This window comes from Aquarana catesbeiana, linkage group LG05 (genome assembly GCF_042186555.1).
Source record: "Aquarana catesbeiana isolate 2022-GZ linkage group LG05, ASM4218655v1, whole genome shotgun sequence".
NCBI classification, from domain to species: domain Eukaryota; kingdom Metazoa; phylum Chordata; class Amphibia; order Anura; family Ranidae; genus Aquarana; species Aquarana catesbeiana.
This window is the reverse complement of record NC_133328.1, coordinates 573,601,647-573,620,897: the sequence shown is the minus strand read 5'-3', so window position 1 is coordinate 573,620,897 and position 19,251 is coordinate 573,601,647.

Here is a 19,251-nt window from a genome sequence, read left to right as displayed (position 1 = left end):
AAATTAAATCATTCAACTCACCATAATGCAAAATCAGTGGGAGCCCCAAGTGTGTCACTAGCCACGTCGCCTACAACCAGATGCCATCAGGCGTCCCCAGCAGTCTGTCCTTACATCAGGTGCCCCCAGCGGAGTCCCTCCTTACATGCAGCCTGTGTCACATCAAATGCAGCCTCTGTCACATAAAATACAGCCTCTGCCCCCCCCCAAATGCAGCCTCTGCCCCCCCCCAAATGCAGCATGCCTGTGTCCCATTAAATGCAGCATGCCTGTGTCCCATTAAATGCAGCATGCCTGTGTCCCATTAAATGCATCCTCTGTTCCTCCAAATGCAGCATGCCTGTGTCCCATTAAATGCAGCCTCTGTTCTCCCAAATGCAGCCTCTGTCCCCCATTAAATGCAGCATGCCTGTGTCCCATTAAATGCAGCATGCCTGTGTCCCATTAAATGCAGCCTCTGTCCACACAAATGCAGCCTCTGCCCCCCCCAAATGCAGCCTCTGTCCCCCCCAAATGCAGCATGCTTGTGTCCCATTAAATGCAGCCTCTGTCCCCCCCAAATGCAGCCTCTGTCCCCCCCAAATGCAGCCTCTGCCCCCCCAAATGCAGCCTCTGTCCCCCCAAATGCAGCCTCTGTCCCCCCCAAATGCAGCATGCCTGTGTCCCATTAAATGCAGCATGCCTGTGTCCCCCCCAATGCAGCCTCTGCCCCCCCCAATGCAGCCTCTGCCCCCCCAAATACAGCCTCTGCCCCCCCAAATGCAGCCTCTGTCCCCCCCAAATACAGCCTCTGCCCCCCCAAATACAGCCTCTTTCCCCCCCAAAATGCAGCCTCTGCCCCCCCAAATGCAGCCTCTGTCCCCCCCAAATACAGCCTCTATCCCTCCCGCAAAATGCAGCCTCTGTGTCCTCCCAAATGCAGCCTCTGTCCCCCCCAAATGTAGCCTCTGTCCCCCCAAATGCAGCCTCTTCCCCCCCAAATACAGCCTCTGTCCCCCCCAAAATGCAGCCTCTGTCCCCCCCAAATGCAGCCTCTGTCCCCCCAAATACAGCCTCTACCCCCCCAAATACAGCCTCTACCCCCCCAAATGTAGCCTCTGTCCCCCCCAAAATGCAGCCTCTGTCTCCTCCAAATGTAGCTGTAGCTCTGTCACTTCAAATCCCCCCTTCTTCGCACAGCGGTACTTACCTTGGGTCTCCTGCGGTGTCTCCTTCTCACTGACAGCAGAATTCTTCCTGTTTCCTCTCTCGGGCGCAATGAGAAATAGAAACAGGAAGCGACATCTAACTCAGGGCAGATGTCAATCAAATCTAAAGCGCCGAGTAGCTTCCGTCCGGCGCCTGTAGTATCTATTACTTTGGCCGGACGGAAGCTACTTGGCAAATGCAGCGCCACGTCTGCAATCTCGTGATTACATAGACGTGGCGCTTCCCATAAGTGCATTGTGTCCGGCGTCGCACTGTTTCCGGCGTCCGAACACAGTGCACTTAAGGACATTTTTTTTTCTTTTTTTTTTTTTTAAAGGGCCAGTAATAACATTTTTTTTTTTTTACTTTTTTTTTTTTTTGCTGCCTGGAGGGGGGGGGGGGGGGGGGGCGGCGCCCAGGCGCCCCCTATGGACGGGCCGCCACTGCTGCAACGTCAGCAAGGCGGTGGTGGAGTCATGTTTTGGGCCAGAATCATGGGAAGAGAGCTGGTCAGCCCCTTTAGGGTCCCCGAAGGTGTAAAGATGACCTCTGCAAAGTATGTGGAGTTCCTGACTGACCACTTTCTTCCCTGGTACAGAAGGAAGAACTATGCTTTCCGTAATAAAATCATCTTCATGCATGACAATGCACCATCTCATGCTGCAAAGAATACCTCTGCATCAATGGCTGCTATGGGGATAAAAGGAGAGAAAGTCATGGTGTGGCCTCCATCCTCCCCGACCTCAATCCTATTGAGAACCTTTGGAGCATCCTCAAGCAAAAGATCTATGAGGGTGGGAGGCAGTTTACATCCAAACAGCAGCTCTGGGAGGCTATTCTGACATTTTGCAAACAAATTCAAGCAGAACCTGTACAAAAACTCACAAATACAATGGATGCAAGACTTGTGAAGCTGCTATCAAATAAGGGGTCCTATGTTAAAATGTAATGTGACCTGTTAAAATGTTGTTCAAAGTTTGATTGAAATAGCTTTTGATTTCAGTAAATATGCTGCAAACAAAACAAATGACATTTTGTTGAGTTCTTTACAACCTATAAAGTTTTTTGAAACTTACTGTGTGTAATAATTTGGAACAGTGCATTGTAAGTTTTTTATCTTGGAAAAAAAAAAACTGTTATCATTAGGAGGTTTGTTCAATAAAATTTGAATTATACTCTTAATAGTTGATAATATGAGAATTATGCTGACTGTTGTTTACATCAATTATTTAGGTAAATGAGAAAAATATAATTGGCATAATAATTTGGAACAGGGTGTAGACTCTCCCAAAAACTAAATCGAAATTTGACATCAAAATTAACAGTGGTCAAAAAGCAATATTCTTGTTTTTTACGAAAATTGGTATTATTTATAAAGATGTTACTTGATACTTGTTTTCATAATTAAAACTGTTAAAGTTTTTATATTCTGGTAATATTGCAATGGCATTACAGCCAATAGAGTTTACAGTTTGTTTTTTTGTTAACCGCTTCAGCCCCGGAAGATTTTACCCCCTTCCTGGCCAGAGCACTTTTTGCGATTCGGCACTGCATCACTTTAACTGACAATTGAGTGGTCGTGCGACGTTGTACCCAAATAAAATTTACATCCTTTTTTTTCCCCACAATTAGAGCTTTCTTTTGGTGGTATTTGATCACCTCTGCGGTTTGTATTTTTTGCTCTATAAACAAGAAAATAGCGACAGTTTTGAAAAAAACGCAAAATTTTTTACTTTTTGCTATAATAATTATCCCCCAAAAATATATTAAAAACACTAACTTTTTTCATCAGTTTAGGCCGATATGTATTCTTCTACATATTTTTGGTAAAAAAAAACCCCACAATAAGCGAATATTGATTGCGCAAAAGTTATAGCGTCTACAAAATAGGGGATAGTTTTAGGCTCCATTCACACTAGCGCGTTTTTTTATGCATTTTGCATTTTGCAGAAATGCATGGGAATTTTTTCACATAGGTTCCTATGGAACATGTTCACATCAATGCCTTTTTGTATCTCTGCGTTTTTGGAAAGGGTCAGGGACTTTTTTTCATGCAAAATGCAGCGTTTTGCATGTAATGGAATTCAATGGACAAGCATCAAAAACGCAAGTGCACCGTTTTTGCAGCGTTTTTACAGCGTTTTTGATTCGTTTTTGCCGTTTTTTTTTTTTTTCATTTTTTTTTTTTTTTGACTGTATACAGTCAAAAAAAAAACTGTAAAAAAAAAAAAAAAAACGCAAAACGCGGCAAAAACGCTGCTCAAAAACGCTACAAAAACGCTGCTCAAAAACGTGGCAAGCATGAAAAAAAACCTCCAAAAACGCTCAAAAGCAACATGCATAGGTGTGAATCGAGCCTCATGGCATTTTAATTATTTATTTTTTTTTATTAGAAATGGCGGTGATCTGCAATTTTTATCATGACTGCAACATTATGGCAGATACATCGGACACTTTTGACACTATTTTGGGACCATTGTCATTTATACAGTGATCAGTGCTATAAAAATGCACTGATTACTGTGTAAATGACACTGGCAGGGAAGGGGTTAAACACTAGGGGGCGATGAAGGGGTTAAGTGTGTCCTAGGGAGTGATTCTAACTGTGTGGGGGGGATGGGCTTCCACTCACATGACAGTGATCACTGCTCCAGATCACAGGGAGCAGTGATCTCTGTCATGTCACAAGGCAGAACGGGGAAATGCCTTGTTTACATAGGCATCTCCCCATTCTGCGGCTCCGTGACACAATCTCCGGGAGACCGGTGGACATCGATTTCGCGTGTACCGCAGGCACAGTCACAGTACGCAGCGCGCTCGCCCGCTAGCCCCACTAATTAAAGGGAACCTACAGGTACACCAATTTGCCCACCGCTGCCATTGTGCCGACGTATATCGGCGTGCAGCGGTTGGCAAGTGGTTAAAGTTGCACTTATGTTTGTTAAAAAGCAATATTTTTTTTTGTTTATAATACTGGAGATTTGGGTCGACTAAAATGTACTGGAGATTTTAGCTGACTAAAATACGACTAAAACTGAAACAATTCAGAATACGACTAAAACTAAATCAAAATTTTATGTAAAAATTAATACTGGGGTTAATGCATCATCAACGCCCTTTGCACTGCCTTATTGATTAAACCTGTATTATCTGCTGACAGTGGGGTTAGTTTATGAAACCGGAAGAAAGCAAAATAAACCATTACGTTTTTTTTATTTACTTTATTTTTATTTTAAGTTCACTTAAAAAAAATTAAAGGAAAGTAATTATACAGTACAGCTTGCATGCTGCCAATTTCTTGCGGTTGCTTTGAGAAAATTTGGAAATCTAATGGAATCCTTTTGGAGGCTCAGGTAAATGTCCAGGAAAATTTGGATGTACTACAAGCACCTAAGTTTTGGACCAGACAAATGTTCGACTTACAACTTATATATCCTCAGCCCCCAGCTCCAAATCAACATCGTTGTGCGAGTCTCTCTCTAAAGCCATGGGTCATGATGTGTCAATGCAGTCACAGAAACAAAAACCTAAAAGTAAAATAAACTATTCCTTTATATATACAAAGCTGAACAAATTGTTGTAGCTAGGCTTTAAAGTAGAATTCCAGCTTTATTATCACTTTAAATAGTTTGTTTGGGCCAAGATGGCCCCAAGAAACTACTTCCATTATGTAGGCAGATTTACTGTATGTAGGATATGCTACCGTGTTTCCCCCGAAAATAAGCCCAGGTCTTATATTAATTTTGGACACCAAAAACACACTATTTTGGGGATAAGGCTTGCCATGCAGGAATCCCCAGTATAAACATACCCGTAAAAGGATCATTTAATGGAAAAGGTGCTGCTGCAATACAATTGTGCAAACACCCTTACTGTATATCGCCACTCGGCATTTCCATGGCCTGCCCCGAGGTGTTGAAGAGCAGGGCAGCGAAGATCAACTGAGCGCCTGCAGAGGGAGGGGGGCCGAGATCCCCTGCCAACACCCGGCGCTTCCATGGCCAGCCCCAAGCTGTCTTCTCCACTCTGAAGACTGCAGGGAGGGGCCTGAGATCCCCCGCCGACACCTGGTGCTTCCACAGCCAGCACCAAGCTGTCTTCTCCACTCTGAATATTGCAGGGAGGGGGGTCGAGATCCCCCGCCGACAGCCAAGAGAAGATGAGAAGAGATCAGCTGAGTGCCGAGCGGCGCCGCAGCAAAGGTATTCACAACAAACAGACCACCACAGCATACACAGTCTAGACCACATAACACTGTAATACAGTGCATTTTAGGACTTCACAACCTTTCCAACCAAACTAGGGCTAATTTTCGGGGTAGGTCTTATTTTTGGGGAAACACGGTGTATATACTATGTGTGTGTGTATATATATATATATATATATATATATATATATATATATATATATATATATATATATATATGTATATATGTATGTACTGTGTGTGTGTGTGTGTGTGTGTATATATATATATATATATATATATATATATATATATAATGTACTGTGTGTGTATGTGTATATACACCATTTCTTTTAACATGTCCATAGGTATGTGAGGCTAGCACATAGCTGGCAGACAAGTTGCATTTTACTTATCAAGAGGGTCAAAGGAAGTCATCTACAGGGGATTCTAAAATGCAATTTTTCTGCTAGCTATGTGCTAGCCTCACATACCTATAGAACAATGTGGTCGCTATATGCACTGGACTGGACTGTAGTAACACTAGCTATGTGCAGTAAACGGCTCTGATGTTAAAGCTGGAATTCTAGTTTTTTTTTCCAAATTTTTTTTTATTATTTGATTTCCAAGAAAAATACAAAAAAAATGCCCATCCGGGGGCACAGTTGGAAGACCATAACAGCTACCAATATAGTGTGGGTTGCATAACTCACCCAAAACAAAACAAAAAAAACCCCAACAACAAATGCTACCTTAGCCCAAGTGTGAGTGACCCATAGAGCCTTTTATAAGCAAGCTAGATAATATAATATCCCCTGATGAGGGGATGAGGGCATGCCTCACTCAACCCCCCATACCATCAATGTGATGATAATTGTACACTAATCAGACATCTACATGTGCGCAGTAGAGTCATCCTGAAGTCATTTGGACTATATCAAACTTTTTTGGGCTGCCCCTATTGCTGTAAGAATCTTTATACAAAAGTAAGGCTGTGTTCACAAGTTGTTGCCAGAACGTAATCGCTGGAGGTGAAGGTTTTTTCCAAGTGAGGGTTATAGCTTTCCTGGCCTAGAATAATAAAAAACCCAGGAGAGTCCTTTCGGCCACAGTTGGAGATAACTCTTCAACCAATCCCAATATGCATATCTGTAGTGAAGGTGAGAACATTATGCCTGATACATTGTTGATAAGACGGAACACTGAGTCCCAGTTTTGGGCAATGGCAGGACATGAAAAATGTGGGTGAAGCCACCCATCGGGTGGTTGCAACGTCAGCAGTTCGGAGAGGGGGACGTGATCATCTTGTGGACTCTGTATGGGGTAAAATAGGCCCTATGCACCACCTTAAATTGAATGAGCTTGTTTCTGAGTGAAACAAAATGCTTAAAGGGGAGATCCCAGAAATCCCACCAGTCGTCTCCATCCAAATCCAGAATGTCTCTCAACCTTTTACCCCAGAGGGAGTCTAAGTCAAGCACAAGCGATTATAAAGTACAGATATAGGTTTGGCAGAGCACTCTGTTCTAAGCACTTCCTCAAGGGCAGACATGGATAACGTTACAGCTCAGTGGGAAAATTGGCTACTAAAGGCATGGGAAAATTGCCAGTATCGAAACAGATATGTCACAGGCATGGGCATCTGCAAATAGGGGCAAGGGGGGCAATCCCCCCCCCCCCAGAATCATCAGGTGTTGGCTTGCAGTTGCACTGTGTCTATGTGTTGTGTTGAAATGTCCGTCGTGGCCACAATCGTGGCCCCTGCTGACTTTTTTTTCTAGGTCTGCAGCTGCTACTACGCTGCTCTCTGCTCTGTCCTGACACTGTTCTGTGTCCTCCGCTTGGCAGCTCAGTCTTTCCGCGCTCCTCCTCACTGATTGGCTGCCTGTGTAGTGTGTAGGTGTGTTGTTGTAGATGGATCCGCCCACTCAAGTGCGAGCCACCGAGCCGAGTCATATCCTGTCAGTCTGCCACTATGGAGATCCAGGCCGACACTGCCACCACCCACTCAAGTGCGAGCTGCCCAGTGATATGCTACCTGTGCCTAGGCAACATAAGAACCGCAAGGAACCACAGGTAACAGCAGTTAGTAGCAGCCAGGACTCCCAGGAGTAAGAGCATTTTGATTTATGTATTGCTAATTTGCTGGAAAGATATGTCTCTTTAGTGTATTATGTTGTTATTATCATGACTAAAATACAGAGATAATTCATGTTTTCTTTACTTTGTATTAGAAGTTACTACTCAGGCCAGGTGTACCAGACCAGTCCATGCCCATATAATTTATATAGCCTAGAGAATGCAATGTACATCGTTTTGTATTGCAATACATCTGTTGTGGCCATATTTTGATCTTCATGAAAACAGCTATACAGACTGTATAGCTGTTTTCATGAAGATCAAAATATGGCCAGAACACAATGGTGGCCCCTGCATTAAGGGTGCACGGGCGCCGCCCCCTCTCTCCTGCCATCCCTCTATCACCTATAGATAGATTCATGCATTGCAGTGCATGAATCTATCTATGGCAGCCACTGCCACCGCCTATTCAGGCGCCCGGACCCTTTTCGGGTGCAGGGCGCCTAAATTACAGCAGCGGGGGATGTTTTTGGGGTGTTGGAATTTGGTGTGACCGTGTGTATGCAAGACACGCTGGAGCGGAATCCCGTCGGAAAAGCCATCATACCTTTTTCCGCCCAAAATCCAGATCGTGTGTACGGGGCATAAAATGCACACGGGGGCGCCATCTCGGAAGTGGAAGTCCCAGAAGTTGGGGGAATTAATTTACCCTTAAGATTTCTGGTTTTATCATTTTTTTTTTACATTTATGAATGGATTTGTGTTTCTTAGTAAATCCAATTTTAGTTCTAATCTGTGAAGCGAGTACAGTGGTGAGTCACCATTATTCCCACTTCAGCTTTCTACATTCATATAAATGGCTAATGTTTACCTTCAAATCCATTCTAATATAATCAATGGGTCTGAAGTTATTCACAGTCATTGAAACCCTCAGAGGTTGCTGTGAGATCAGGACACTGCTGACAGTGCTGCCGGCTTATTTATACAGTTCCGCGGACAGATCAGGTCTTTGCAGGGTTTACTTAGCCACACCCTATTTGCAATTTCTGCAACCAGTGTGGAGAGGGGATGGGTAGGGGGTGTAAGATGACAGAAGAAAGATTTGGGTAGAGGGTGGGTAAGCAAACATGGCACAGTCCTAAACTTAAAGCGCTCCTATATTCAGAAGCTGGCAGCTACATTCATAGGAATACAGGAGCATTGCACTGGCAGGAAAAAGGAGCTGGAGGGGGAGAAAGAACTTCGTCCCTGCCTCCTCCCGACTCTCTCCTTTTCTACTGGACACATTTAGTACTGGGTTGTGTTCTCTCTCCTCTCCTCCTTCCTGCTAGTGCATTGCTCCTGTACACACAGCTCCTGTATTATGCACACAAAGCTGCCGGTGACCAACTTGTTAATAAAGGAGCACTGCACTGGTACTAAGGAGAAGGTGAGGAGAGAACAAAGCCTGCACCTCCTCCCGGCTCTCTCCTTGCCACTTTCAGGACTTGGCTGACAAGAGTAGTGATGTTGCTTTCACTACACCCTGTAGTCTTTTAGTAGAAAGAACATGCAGTGGCGCCCCCTCACCTTCAATAAAACAAATGCGCCTGGGGCAGGAGAGCCCCCTTATCCTGACTGTGCATGAAACAGCTGTATGCAGTTGGAATAAATGCAGCTAAAATATTGGGCTGTAACTGTGCCATTACTTTACACCAACAGTTTAGAATGTACAGTCTCCCATTGGGGAGAAAAGGATCAATTAGTATGGCTCTACCCACTTTACTGAAATTAGGAAAAATTATCTTACTTTTGGGATAAGTAATAGAGTGACATGTGTCATAGAGTGACATACCTTCTGTTCTACAAAGTTTTTACTCTATTGAACAAAAATAAAATTATTTTTTGTAGGAACCTGTATAATGCTCTTACCTTGAATGAACAGAAAAGACCTTATACTTTCTAAAAACTTAATTAACATCCTAAAATATTTTAATGATATTAGCAGCAATACTTTAATAGAGACAAAGAAGTTGTGGTTATTCTAGGTGTCACCCTCATTCTAATTCTGAATTCCAGCTTGCACAGTCTACTATACGGAAACTGCTGATGTTGTCCAAGCAAATCTAATGAGATAATCAAGAACAGTAGCACACAGTGTCCATTAGAAGTTTATTTTTTGTTGCTGTACTCCCACACATCCTCAGCTAACACTTCTGTATTATACATCGTATCACAATATTTCTCTGGCCTTGTCTTTGTAAATAGCCAATTAATTTTGCAAATGTGTTTCCACCTTATGAGCAGTTTCAGCCGCCCCCTCAACATTTCAGTACAGGCAAATTACCTGTGAGCATGTGGGGGTAATCATTTCATAATAAACAAAAAAATACAACTGGTTACATGATATTATAAATCATTGAAGAGAAGGTGACATACTGGTGAACTGTACACACTATGGGGTTTATCTACTAAAGCCAAACAGCGTGTTTACTTTGCAAGGGAAGTTGCACTTTGCAAGGGAATGTAGCACTACCCTCGTAGGAGCCATTGGGCAGGATGGACCCTCTGTTTTCTGCCTCAACTTTCTCAAGAACTTCAACCCCTGACACACTATGTTAAGTGTATATGCATGCAATATCACAGAAAATCACTAAAGGGGCACTCGATACCCAGTAATAGCACTATGTTGAAGAAGCAGGCACTGAACCCGTTAGTAAAAGCAAACTTGGTATATTGTCACATAAGTATAGTAACAAAAAAACCCCATAAAGATGGATTGGCAATAGTAATACCACAATTTGACATAAAATGAAATAAGCAAACACTAGGCATAAGATGGCATTTTGCACCATATCAGCATAAACAGTAACAAAGTCACCGATGGGCAGCAATGGACAGTAATGTAGTTCAGGAGGATATACTGCTAAGGTGCCTTACTAGTGACTGTTAGGCCTAGGCTCACTGGATGGAAGTACCAATTAACCAAATTATTAGCAGGAGGCTAGAAGAATGGTTCGGTTGGGGGGACATCCCTTCGGGTTGGTCTTCTGCAGGCTATTGTTGGGACCCTTTAAGAAGCGTTGGTGCTCTTATTGACAGTAATGATAAACCAACAGCATGCAGTAAGGATGCAGTATAGGTACTACATAGGTGCAGTATATAGGCAATATAGGTGCAATATAGATGCTGTAAGGATGAGGTATAGATGCAATATGGGTGAGGTATAGGTGTGGTAAAATCAATTATTTAAAATTTACTACTGCTCACTGCTGCACTTGAGGTGGCCTTGCTACTGTTTATGATAATCTGGATGCCATATGTTATCTTATGCCTAGTCCTTACTGTTAATCACTTTGCATGCTAAATTGTGTCGTTACCATTGTTAATCCATTTTATGCTTGTCTAATTACCAACCATATTGGGTGACAATATGGTTGGTAACAATAAGTTTGCCTTTACTACCCGGTTTGGTGCCTGTGTTCTTTGATATAGCACTACTATTGGGTATTTTTAAGTTTTACTTTCAGTGAATTCCTGTGATATTGTATGTTTGTACCCTGGTGGGTCAGAGGGGCCTAGGTTCTTAAGAAGGTGAAGGCAAAGGGCAGAGGACCTATCCAGTGGCTCCGACGGGGGTAGAACTAGTGGACATACTGTATACTGTAGGCTGTGCTGTGTAGGCTGTTCACTCCCAACAATGTTAAAATTCTGAGTTTGGTCAGTCTTGTTCCATCATCAGAGTCTTTGCAGCTTCCTTGTAGCATGTACCACACTGGTTAACACTCGTGCTTTGCAGCTCTGAGTCCCAGGCTGGGCAAGATTTCAATTCCAGAAGCATGTAAGTCACAACACAACATCAATCACAACACATTCACATTGCTAGAAGGCTTAATATGCCAGCCAGGCAATCAGCATTTACAGAAACCAGTCCTTCTGCTACCTGAATGCTGCTTTTCAGCAATTCTTAGAAAACCATAGTACTTCTATGACTGACTGCTTCAGTCTTATCATTATTATTATACATAATTTATAGAGCGCCACCAGTTTGCACAATGCATTTGCTGCCCATATCTGAGGCTGTCAGAGTACCCCCATCCTTGTGCTTAGAGACCTATCAGTCCCCTACACTGAGGCCTAGAGCCGGAAAAACTTGCCCACCAATGCTCCCTGAAGAGGAGAGCAATGATGAAGAATTAACTCTTGATTGGTTGTGAGTTTCTCCTTTGGAAGACAATCCCATCACGCCTGGTACTGAGGAAGAAGACAGTCATGGGACACCCTTTAGAAGAAAGACACACCCCCCTTGCAGGAAGTTGAAACATCAGATCTTCACTCACTAAGGGGAGACAAGGAAGTCAAGTTGGAATCCTATGAAGTATCTAGTGTGATAGACCCTTCCATTCCTCCTACTAATATGGAAGAGAGAGAGATATTGTTCCCGAACCAGAACCTGAACCAGAACCTGAACCAGAACTTGCACCTGAACCTGAGCCAGAACCTGAACCTGGATCCGGACCTAGTTTCTGGGGAACTGGAGCCACTGGAGAAAATCTACTCCAGGTTGAGACGAAAGATATGCCCTTTAAAAAGACTGACGTATGATACATTTGGAGAAAATTCTGACAAACTTATTTATACCTACCACTCAAGGTTCCAGCGAAGCACTTGCCTCCTTTACTGAACCTTTAGTAAAGAATGACCTTGATTCACCTCCTGACACTACTGGGTGGGCCACTAACTTGTTATTGGCCTGTCACAAAATTAATATGACCTCGCTTGATAATGTATATAATTTACTGTTAGAAGATCCTTCTTTGGATCAGTTGTTGGCTGTTGCAACTTCTGGTTTGTCAGATGATTAATCATTCATTTTCTTATGATACAGTAAAGCGATTCCACAGGTGGTGTTCTGTCTTCAGGGACCAAAGACTTTTAAGTGGGGGGAGGATGTAGCAATGTGGACTATGATTGCAAAGTACAGTAATCCTCCAGGATTTCTATATATCACATGTCCCGCTAGTGCCCAGTGTTACTAACTGACATCATCTTTGTGAGCCAAACTAAAGGGATTGTGGGGGTAGTAGTTCCTCAGAATGGCAATTGCCCCACATGACTATACACAGGACCACATACCCCAGGGATCTTTGCTACCATCAGGGAGATTGCTGGGAGGAGCTATAAAAGAAGCCAGAGACCGTCCCCGCGCTCTCTTCCTCCTGGGCTTGATGCGTGATGGACCTCTCCGTGCATGGAGAGCGAGGTCGCGGCCTACCATGCGGTGTACAACATTTTAACCCAGATGAGAAGGGCGTAGCACTGCTTGCTGTTCATCAGACATCCATCTAGCACCACCTCGGTCACTCGATAACCCATGCTTCGCATAGGGAGATCGTCACAGTGAAACCGCCGCACGAGCGTCACTCCAGGAGCTGCTGTCCAGAGGGCATTGAATCGGCCTGGTCGTTGGTGGGAGAGCAATTACCCACCTTTGCAAACCTTTCCTTATTACTTCACTGGGACACTGTGTACACATAGCTTCACCTTGGGAATACTTTACTGCACCTATATTTGAACACTGTACAAAGACATCTTTAGCTTCTTCCATTTTAAGAAATCCCATTGTTACTGCACCTTATTGGATATAGTTAATGAGCTCCGACTGCTGGTGAAGACCATCAGGCCTGCAATGGGGACATTGCTGTCATTACTGCTTAAAGGTCCCTCATACCATTTCCATTAAGCCGTATCTCTCATTAGGATTAAAGGTTAATAGGCCGGCCTGGGTTCCCCCCTTTAGAAGTCTGCCAGCATAAATACTTAACCTTTACTTATCCTGTCAGGTTCAAGTAGTATTCTACTGTACATATGTGTATATACTATTTTGTTATCGACAAATTATCTTTACTTGTGTTATTGTGGAGGAATTCCTCTGCTGAGTTAGGGCTGTTACCCAAAACTCAGTAGATCTATTGCCTCCTCTGTGTAACAATATCCTATTTGAACTGTTCCAGTAAACGTCACTAGAATATAAACACACTGAGTTGTTTGACTTATTACTATAAGGTGGTGAAAAGACGTCTGAACACAGAGTGTCAGGTGGTTTGGAATGTCCACGAGGTCATGGCGGTGCAGATGAGCAGGTAAATCCAAACAGTCTCCAAGGGGGTCATGCTGCACATGTAATCCAGATGATGCATTGTAATAGGAAACACTGCATCCCTGTGCTTAGGGTTGCCATTCTTTCTCCCAAAAATTTCTGCCACAGTAGGTGTGGCATATTTGAAGGGCTGTAGCCTTATCTGGACATACGTTTGCAGTGTACAGAACCAGCTTATGTGGAAATTCAATTTCATTACTAATGCAAAACCAATCTTTCTGTTGCAACTCTCTGGCCACATAATCTGCAAAATACAATCATATCAATAAAAATTCACACCTTTGTCTGTATAGAGCAGGTGTCTCCAAACTTTCTAAACGAATTGGCAGTTTACTAACCTTCAAAATTTAGGGGACTGTGGCCAGTGGGAGTAGAAAATGTCCTTATGTAGTGTCCCTTCTTTAGTATTAGGGGGAGGAATAGCGGTGACCCATCATTGGTGTCAGTGGGGGGAATAGTGCCCCATCTTTGGTATGAATGGGGAGGAATAGTGTCCCATTTTTGGTGTCAGTGGGAAGAATAGTGTTCCATAATTGGTAACAGTGAGAAGTATAGTGCCCCATTGTTGGTGCCAGTGAGAAAAATAGCAGCCCATCATTGGTGTCAGTGTAAGGAATAGTGTCCTATTGTTGGTGCAAACGGGAGGAATAGTGCCCCATCCTTCGTATCAGTGGGAGGAATAGTATCCCCATCACCCCATCATCGGTGCCAGTGGGAGGAATAGTACCCCATTGTTTGTGTCAGTGGGAGAAATAGTGCCCTATCATTGATGTCAGTGGGAGGAATAGTGCCCCAGATGCTGGATAAAAGCAAGCAAAGGGTCGCATTCGGTCCCTGGGCTGCAGCTTGGAGACTGCTGGTATAGAGCAAAAATTCTTCAATTGTGCAGCTTATGAGCAGTGCTATATTAAGGCCTCATACACACGGACGTTTTAAAAAACGAGCTGTAAAGCTAGTACCGACGGCAGGAAAGAAACTGTGTTAAAAGCGCAATTTATCGTTTTGCACTGGCGTCAATACGCGTCTTGCCGCGCTAGCTTTCAGCTGGGTTTCTCTGCCTCTATTCAAAATCAATGGTTCCCTGTGGGAGCCCATTGATTTGAATAGAATTCGGATCAAGATGATCCAACTTGCGGTGCGACTTGTGTGCTGAGAATCTTGAAGGGGAACCCCGCCAAAATGTAAAAAAAAATTTGCGTGAGGTTCCCCCCCATGAGGACACCAGACCCTTCGGTCTGGTATGGATCTTAAGGGGAATCCCCACACCAAAAAAAGATCCATACCAGACCCTTATCTGAGCACGCAGCCCGGCAGTCAAGGAAAGGAGGGGGACGAGCGAGCGCCCCCCAGACCATACCAGGCCATATGCCCTTAACATGGGGGAGTGGGTACTTTGGGGCAGGGGGGGCTCTGCGCCCCCACCCCAAAGCACCTTGTCCCCATGTTGATGAGGACAAGGGCCTCTTCCCGATAACCCTTGCCGTTGGTTGTTGGGGTCTGTGGGCGGGGGCTTATGGGAATCTGGAAGCCCCCTTTAACAAGGGGGCCCCCAGATCCCAGCCCCCCCACCCTAGGTGAATGAGTAGTGGGTAAATAAACACACTACACAGGTTTTTAAGTATTTTATTAAGGTAGCTCTGACTCTTCTCCCTGTTCTGGTGACGTCTTCACCCTCTGCCAGTCCTTCTCCAATCTCCGGTTCTTCTCCTCTCTCCACTGTCTTCTCGCTCTTTTCCCGGGTCTTCTCCGCTGTCTTCTCGCTCGTTTGCTGGGTCTTCTCCCACTGCTCTTCTTCCAATGTTGACTCGACATGATCTCCCGGTGTATTTCTGGGTCTGCCGTGTGCAATGACTTATATTGGCATGGGGCGGGGCCACCCGATGACGTAATTTGGAGGCCACCCCCTTGTGACATCACCACCCGGGGCATGATGGGGTGATGACGTCACAAGGACCTAGCTTCATAATTACGTCATCAGGTGGCCCCGCCCCATGCCAATATAAGTCATTGTACAGGGCGGACCCAGCATTACATCGGGAGATTGCATCGAGTCAACACTGGATGAAGAACAGAGGGAAAAGACCCCGAAAAAGAGCGAGAAGATGGTGGAGAGAGGAGACCCGGCAGAAGAGGGAGAAGAACCGGCAGAGGGAGAAGACATCGCTGGAGGAGGGAGAATAGCTGGAGAGGGGAGACGAAATCGCAAGAGACGCCGGAGCTGATTTAATAAATTACTTAAAAAAACCTGTGTAGTGTTTTTATTAACACTTTTTTGGAGTGAATGAGTAGGGGTACAATGTACCGCTACTCATTCACCTAGGATGGGGGGGCCAGGATCTGAGGGCCCAAGGGGGCTTGCAGATTCCGATAACCCCCTGCTTGCAGACCCTGACAACCACCGGGCAAGGGTTGTCGGGAAGAGGCCCTTGTCCTCATCAACATGGGGACAAGGTGCTTTGGGGTGGAGGGCGCAAAGCACTCACCCCCATGTTGAGGGCATGTGGCCTGGTATGGTCCGGGGGGAGGGGTACTCGCTCGTCCCCCCCTTTCCTGACCTGCCGGGCTGCGTGTTCGGATAAGGGTCTGGTATGAATCTTAGGGGGGAACCTCACGCAAAAAATGTTTTACATTTTGGCGGGGTTCCGCTTTAAGATTCTCAGCACACAGGTCGCACCGCAAGTCGGATCATCTTGATCCGACTTCTGGTGTGACTTCTATTCAAATCAATGGGCTCCCATAGGGAACCATTGTTTTTGAATAAATGCAGAGAAGCGCCAGGCGAGGCTTAACACTGTGTATACAGCGTTAAGCCTCGGTAAACCATATTTAACACCTTTTACCGGCGTCTGGTGTTTTTACAGCTCTAGAGCTGGAGCCTCAAAACGCGCTGGTCCTGTTTTTTTTTGGCGCTTAAAAACGCCAATTCCTGTTACAGCTCAAAAACGCCATGGTGTCTATGAGGCCACTGAATAACATGGAGTTGCGTTTTTAAGCTGCAAAAAAGCTCAAAAACGCCGTTGTAAAAACGTCCGTGTGTATGAGGCCTAAAATGTATACTGTATTTTACAAAACATGAAACCATTTTTTAAATTAAACATATACTGTTGCTACTACTATTCTTGTCAGCAAGGTTATGATTATGAGTAATATCTAATGTCCATGCGTGGAATACCATCTTGCTTGGCGGTTTAAGAACAATAGTTTGGAATACTTGCCTGGAGAAAATGCTTTTCCAGATCTTTAGTCAAATGATATCTGCTGATGGGGAAAGTCAACCAGTCTGAGCTTAGATCCTCCCCATTAACCTTGATGGTTGATGATGTGATCTCTATTAAAGTAGAAGAAGATAAATAAAACAGATCTTTGCTGTTCAATTCTTTTTTTTATTTGTTCACCTCAGCTAAACTGTTACTGTCAGAGAATGCCTATCAGAAGTTTGGCTCGCAGAAATGCACATGCATGTGGAATTATTAGCAGAATAGTGACCATGCGCACATGAATGCACATGGGCAAGCACACAGTGCATGTAGGCACCAGACAGTTTATTTAAGGATGCTTCTGCTCATGCTGACTGGTCTTTCAGCTGTTCCCTGCATCCTGCGTACTTCCTGTGTGTTTCCCTTGTTGCTGACCCGGCTTGCCCCTGACCTGATTTTGGATCCTCCTTCAGATTTGTCACTTTATTACTGACCCTGACTCTGTTCCTGACTTTGGCTCTGCTTATGATTTTGTACCTCGCTGCCCGCCTGTTGATGATCCTGGCTATTCCTGTGACCATGCTCCTATCTCCAATCCTGGCCGTCTTTCCTGCTCAAGTGCTTGCCAGGCAGTCCACTGCACCTGCTCTGCACTTGGAGTGGAATGGAGTAGAGTTTCCTGGGCTCAGCTACTGTTCCTATCCTGATGGTCCACCTGTTTTCCAGGATCTTCTACTCCAGCTGCAAGTTCTCTTATCAACCCCTGCTGGCACTCATGTTCCTCCTGTACCTTGGTACCCTCTGTTCCACTCAGTGGGACTAGAGCTGGAGAGATAAGAAAGGCCAACCTTCTCGTATCAGTCTACTATCAGGTACATGGCAGTTATCTTCATAACAAAAAAATAAAAATACTTATGAATCCTAACAGTTAAAAATGTATTGTAGCAAAATATGTATCTTCCATGGGGAGCTGCTGACTCCACCTTGACGCATTTCATCTGTAACTGGGTTTAGTCATAGGGGGCCCCCTCTATAACTAAGCTGAGTTACGGGCAAATTGCATCAGGAGCTGTGACAATAAGATGATACATGTTTAGTTACAATAAATGTTTAACTGTCGTAATTCTGATTGCCTAAGCACCCAAGGCCAGTATTTCACAACATACAAGCCTAGAGCAGGACCTGTGGTGTATTGCTGTTCAACATATGGTAACTTTATATTAACATTTGAGCATGTTATAAAGCTGTTTCTGTTGAGTGTTTTTTTTTTTTTTTTTATTAAAGAACATTTGCCTACAATTTACCAAAATAGGGTCCCACAGTGTAGGGGGCATCTGAGAGCATCTCAAAGAGACATACATGAAGACTAATAGATAATGAAGTGTGTTTTTTGTTATAACCCCAACAAATTAAATAGAGATCTGACACTTCCGGGAGTGTTGAATCCTACTGTCTTTCAGCTCCTCACCTGCAACTATATCACAGCTCGTTCTGGCACTAACAGTGGATCCCTCCACAGCAGTGCTGTATTTAGGCCTAGGCCGACAAGGCCCAGGCCTAGGGCGGCACTTTGCGGGGGGGCGGCAACCCCCCCACGAAAAAAAAGCACCTGCATCCTCCTCCCGACTTGCGCATGCAGGGCCGCCATCCGAGGAGTAAATCTAAGTGAGATCGCTATGGGAGTGCGGGGGGGGGGGCGTACTGCACCCGGGTGACACCAGGAAGCAGTTGTAGTGGGTGCAGCCACCGCCCCCCCCATCGGCAAAGCGGTGATCACACATCGCAAGCAGCGGCGCTGTGACAGGGAGAGGAGAGCTGTACACAGTGTCTGTGTATTTCCCCCGCTCGCCCCCCTCCTTTCTCCTGTCAGCAGAAGTTAAACAGGAGAGGAGAGCGGCTCGTTCGTTCCCCTATGCGCCGCCCGGCTCTCTGCCCGCTCTTGTCATAGCAGAGAGCCAATCCAAAAACATGGGAATGGGCATTATGGGAAACGTAGTACCAGAAGATTGACGGCCCCAGTATGTCCACAGACATACTACAGGCTACAGTCCCCCAACATACATGCGCTGGGGGGGACCTGACCTGGAACCCAGGAAACAGCAGAGTGCTACAGGGGAAGAAAAAGAGAGGACTGTGCTGGGGGAGACCAGATAAAGCCACGCTGTACCCGCACCAGAAGATAAAGCCACGCTGTACCCGCACAAACAGAGAGGGAGCCACGCTGTACCCGCACCACCAGAGAGGGAGCCACGCTGTACCCGCACCACCAGGGAGGGAGCCACGCTGTACCCGCACCACCAGATAGACCCACGCTGTACCCGCACCACCAGAGAGGGAGCCACGCTGTACCCGCACCACCAGATAGAGCCACGCTGTACCCACACCACCAGAGAGGGAGCCACGCTGTACCCACACCACCACAGAGGGAGCCACGCTGTACCTGCACCACCAGAGAGGGAGCC